The following is a 6,000-nucleotide window of genomic DNA, read 5'->3' as shown; positions in this document are numbered from 1 at the left end:
TGGGTTGCACTGAGTGCAGTTTGTGTATCTTTGTTCCTTGTGCCACACCACTGTTCTTATGGCTGACACTTAAACTGAGTAAAAAAACAAACAAACAAACAGAGGAGATAAGGAAGGGGTTAGGCAAGGGTTCTGTGCATCCACAACTGTCCCACAAATTGACTCAGCTTCTGGAAATCACCATATTTGCCACCCTATTCCCCAGGCTCTACAAAATGCTTGGTGACCTGGTAGACCTTTGCCATGCAGGATATTTTTGTCTTCATGTGCTTCCAAAGAAGGTAACTCAAATTGCTTTGGGAAAGCATCCTAGGTCCCAATGCAAACAAATTTGCACAAGGTTCCTAGGGCCTGACTACTTTGAATTCATGGGTCCAAACCACCAGATTTCTCAGCTTTAGAGCCTTGTCTCCTGTAACCTGCCAGAAACAGGAAGTGTCACCCAGCATATTCCTCCTGCTTGCTTTTTGCAAGCAGTATTTTGGGAACCCAGGTTATTGTATCCTGTTCATTCCAAATCCAGTTTAGCTCCTTTACTGGTAAAGGATGTTTTTTCCTAACTGCAGCTGTTGTGAGCCAGCCTGACAGACAAGCTGGAGTAGTTCCTTTTCAGGGATTACCAGTGGTAGCTGAGCTTTTGTCAGTCAAACTGGGCCTTCAGAGGCAGCTACGGCAATGCAGCTGAGACATGTACATGTCTGCAGCCAAGGTCAGTGTGGCCACAGAGACTCTGGTTCCCAACATTTCTGCATGACCAACTCACTCGTGTCACTGGGTTGAGTCACACAAGGTCTGTTGGTGGGTAGGACAAGTACACAGTTGTTATGTGTTGGTCAGTCACACCCTGTACCAGATTCTACCATTTCCCCATAAAGGGAAATTGATCTTATGTTTAGACAATGTCCTTAGGAAAACTTATTTCCAGCTCATAGCAACCACAGTGACCCCCAGGCTTCCACTCTTGGGTCTTCCAAAGCTGTACAAAATAAAGGAGTGTTTGCTCAGCTCTTCCAGGGATTCTGCACTTCTGCCAAGAAGTGACAAACATGGTATGCCTACCTAGATCCATGTGGACCAAATATTAGCTACATCCACATCCAGCTGTCAAAAGACTTAATTGGACTGGACACCCCCATCCTTAACAGAGTGCAGATCTCTCCTTCAAACAGCCACTACCACATTCCATCAATGTGTTCCCCACAGCACCATCTCTTAACAGGCACAGCTCTAATTGTTTTGTTAAATTTGATGTGCAGTTTGTAGAATCCATTATCTCTTTTACATGATCCCTTTTGTAGGGGAGGCTCCATGCAGGCTCATTCGTGTAGTTCCAGCAGACCTAAAAAGTCAATCTGCACCTCTTCTTGGTACAGCTCCATCTGCAGAAATCAGAGCATAAACGCAGAGTGAGAAAGGGCAGCAACAACAAGAGCAGAAGAAAGCAGCGTGCCTGGGAGAGGGATATGAGGAGTAAAAGAGAGAATTGTCTTTGATGTATTCGTTTCCTCTTATTAGTATCCATCTAGTGGTGCTCAGGCTGAGATAGCTGACCTGTCCAAAAGTTAGTGATCCACACACAATCCACTCCCAATAGTGCAAAAGTACAGACATCACAGAATGAAAATAGCAGAAGTCAAGATGAAGGAGGAAACCACGGGCTGCCAGATATGAGTGGGAATAACTTAAGTTCACCCAAGTGGCAGAGGTACTATCTTAGTTTGTGGAGAGTGAGGGGAAAAAATGTCTTAACAATCTCATTCTCCCACCTATAAGCACATCTCTTCTGTTTTCTATGCTGCTACTGATAAAGACTGCCCATGCTTGAAAGGACCTGGCAGGGTACAAGGTCAACCTTACACAATTTCCTCTAATTGTGTGGGTCTGGCTGACCTCCTTATTCCAGTGCAAGAAGGGATAACGGCAGGCAGAGATGACAAAGGAAAAAGACAGCCAAAACTTTTCCTGTCCCTGTGTCAGGAGACTTCCTACCATCACAGTGTGCAATTTCCATAAAACAGGCTCTGGGTGTGTGGGCAGCTGGCTCCTCCCCTGCCTGTCACGCACTGCAGCCTGTCCACACTGCCCAAGCAGAGCACATGGCAGGGGGCACAGGGCATTGCACACCCAAATTACCCCAACCTGCCTGGAACACATGGCAAGCTTAGGTTTGCCCCACTCTTGGCTTTCTATTCCTCTGCCAAGGCACTGGACTGTTCTGCAGAATAGAAAAAGGGGGAAAATACACCTGTGTGTGTCTTCACCTGTGTGCTGTGAGCCAGCCCTGCACTCTGCTGCATAGTTGCCTCCTTCAGCTGCAGGTCCTGGACATGCTATGTGCTTTTTCTTAATTCAGAGGATGGAGTGTTGCAGAGAATGTTTTGCTATTTGTAGGAGATTTGTATCATCTGCATGGGTGAAAGTGGTAATTCATCCCCTGGGTGACCCACCACCCAGACATTGTGTCATGGCCTCCAGTGCATTGGCCACTCCAAATCAGAGGGAAGTGCATCTCAGAGCTCTCCACAGCAGCACTTGGACAGCTCTTCCCAGTCGGTTTCTGTAAGTCTTGCCAGTCCAGGAAGCAGGTGTGCTGAGCATTGGTACTAGCTTAAAAGTTTATTTGAATTGTTCCCTGGGGACATGGCCAGTTCCATGTTCAGTTCCATTGGAAAGAGTTGAGAAGAAATTTCACAGAGACAATAAGTCAACAAGTTTCCCTTATAAGCTCATAGGTGTCACTTCATAATAATCTCTTTTGACAAATTGATGTCAGTTCTCCAGAAACTTAACTCAAGAAAGCAGAAAATGAAAAGTTGGTGCAAGTTTTATTGCTAATGCTTCATGTCCAATCACAGGGAGCCTGCAGTGTCTCCTTTCTCAGCGCTTGTGTTCCTGAGGAAATGAAAATCTAATAGATGGACAGCAGTAAAATATATCACTGACTCTTAAAACTATAGGAAACAGCATCACAGGGAATAATTATTCAGAACCACTAAAGAGTTCTGTAAAGAGGAAATGTGTTTTTAGGACAGATCTGTCACTGCTAGAAGAAGCTGCAGAGTGTGCCCAGAAGCTCTGTAGCTGTGCTGGCCCAGAAGCAACCTGACTTGCCATGAGAAGTACTGGAGCAAGAGGAGCACACCATCCCTCCTGCAGCAGGACTGCTGGCAGTGACAGCTGTGGCACCTCCTCTGTTGGCACTTGGTGGCTGGAGGCACCCTGGTGCTGGGAGACCTCTCTGTCTGCTACCTGTCCATCAGGGTGCAGATGCACTTGGGAGGGGGTAAGGACTATTTTCATGGTTTTCCCTGCTAATATCTTATCACTGTGAGAGAAAAATTAAAACACTGTTGATTGTCAAAGAAGTCATGTGCCTACAACTGGCATGGACTCTTGTGGGACCTTTATATGCTCAGCTCATTTGCAGTGGCCCTCCCCAAAACACAGGCTCATTTAAATTATATGTGCTCATGGTTTTCACTGTGCTTTTCTGGACTTTCTGCAGCTCATGGTGGGTGGCCACTTGTGCTAGTGCCTAGAGTTGCTGCTGCCGCCAATGGCTGTACCACAGTGCTGATTTCTCCACTGGCATTGCTTAGCAGAGATGGGGCTGTGTCTGGGGTTTTCCTTACCTCCTTCAAGCCCCTTTTCAAAGGTCTCACCTCACTCCTGTTGAAGGAAACACCAGCAGCTGAACTGAGAGTGTGGCTGGCTCTGGACCAGCTGCTCCCTGGGCACTTGTTGCTGCCACCCTGCACTGCTGGGGCTCAGGAAACCAGTCTTGTCTGTGGCTGCTGTTAATGCCATCGGTTCTGGCCTCCCAGAGCTGCTGGAGGTAAAATGAATCCACTCCCCCACACAGGGAGTGAGTGGGGCTAAAAAGTCTGGAGGCTGTGTCCACTGCCAGCTCCTGCTCTCTTTGTGCCCCAGTGCCATCCTCCTGCACAGAAACCCTGATGAACTGAAACTGTGTGTGTAGGATATTCAACCTACTGCTCGTGCTTGTAGCCTTTGCCTGGCCCTACTGAGGAATCCTAGATCAGTCTTGCTGGACCAGTTTTCAAAAGTAGCCTTTAAATCTGGGTGCTGCCATGGCTCTCACAAGCACCTGGGCAAGCAGCCTGGCTGTGCCAGAGCGCTGCTGCTGGCTGAGAGTGGGAGGGTGCAGAAAATCCCCTGAATGAACAAGTGCAGAGGTTGGCCCTGGGCTGTCTTGAAGGAAGAATATTGTATCTTCTTTTCTAGCTTTTATTTTCTGCTGAGACAGGTATGGAACAGTCATCTCAAGTTATGTGCGGATGTTAGGATGTGCAAAAGAGAAAAAAATGGGAAGATGCCATTAAATAAATAAAGTGATGGTGATGATGCAGCAAGTCTATGTGCTCAAGACACCACATGACCACAGACCCCTTGGGGGTGATATACTAGGGCCAGACCTGCACCCCTCAACACTGCTCCCCTCCAGCACTTGCAAGCCACCCCAAATAAGCACAGTCTCCTGGTTTTTACTCCAAAGGCTCAGTGCTCATCTGCTGTTAGCTGCAGCTAATCACTCATGGTCCATGGAGAGCTTTCCAGTTGCACTGTTAAACCCTTAGATATGCACTTAAATCTTATGTCAACAATAAAATGTGAAAATGTGCATATCCAGGTAAAGGCTTAATGGAGAATGGAAGCATGAGGCTCAAAAATATCTTGACTATATAAATATTTAGTTTATTAAAAGGGTAATGTTATATGTATAATTTGCCAAGGAATTTCTAGCTGTCTGTTTTCCTGAGTGTCATAGTAATATCTTGGAATAATTACTAGGTAGACAGACAGACAGACAGACAGATTTAGCCTTTAATGTAACAGAGCTTTTTAAAGCTGGATGTAGTTTGTTACTCTCCATGCTGTGCAATCATACTTGGCTGCCCATCATGAAGGGCTTCCTGGGGCACTGGGATCAGATGGTGGCATGGCACTTTGAAGGTCTATTCATGGTATGGATACCATGAAATAGTCTTACCTCAGGCTTTGCATGATTCAAGAGTGTGAAGTTGTATAGAGTGGTATGAGGAAAAAAAATAACTAATGCTGTGGGATAAATACATACCCGAATATTTTTAATTTTTGTTGTTTACAAACCAGCTTATGCCCAGAAATGTTCAAGATGAGAGCCACCATCCTTTTACCCTTTTGGCCAACAAGAATGCAGGCTGCAGGAACCAGCATACCATGGAAAACAGAATCTAATTCAAGGACTGCATAAAACTACAGCTGGCCATAAATCACAAAATTTAACCTCACATCCCAACTGTCCTACATTTTCCAGGAGTGCATTTATTTTTCAATCTTACATTTACCATTCTGAAGGTTACCAGAAATTAACATGAAGCTCATTTATGCCAATGTGGTCATTTTAGTTTCTATGTGTGTGCTGCCTGAAACAGCACATTAGTGATTGCTGTAACCTCTACAACCACAATTTAGCAGCTGGCATGAAAGTTATGGTGACACAGAAAGTGATTTTATTTAATACTGAGTATACCTAAGACTGAGACTCGTTCCCTGTTTGGGGGAGGACAAGCCAAGAGTGAAGCAAGGCCTCATGTGAGATGGGGCTCCAGAAGGAGGGATGGATGCTGAAGCAGTCACCCTTGTCCTGCTCTTTGGGCAGGCTGTTGTGCCACAGAGACACTGGGTTTGCTTGATGTAGAAATTTCAAATCACACAGGTTTACATTTCTGCCACAGAAAGCATCTGATCCTTTTATTTGAGGTAGCCACTATGGCAAGTACTGTTTTCTCCAGTTAATTTTAGACATCAAGAAAACCTAATTCCTTGGGGTTGCTCCCGGTGCCACAGCCTGAGAAAGCGCAGCACCGTGTTGGTGATCTGTTTTCCACTGGGGCTGCCGTGATGTGCTACTCCACACCGCTCCAAAAGAACTGGGGCTGCTGTAATTAACATAGCAAAACCTTGCTTCTGGTGTCAGTTAATTCCTCATGTTTATAT

Source organism: Catharus ustulatus, chromosome 11 (assembly GCF_009819885.2).
Source record: "Catharus ustulatus isolate bCatUst1 chromosome 11, bCatUst1.pri.v2, whole genome shotgun sequence".
Lineage (NCBI taxonomy): Eukaryota > Metazoa > Chordata > Aves > Passeriformes > Turdidae > Catharus > Catharus ustulatus.
The sequence above is the reverse complement of the archived record's forward strand: the minus strand, read 5'-3'. Positions refer to the sequence as shown.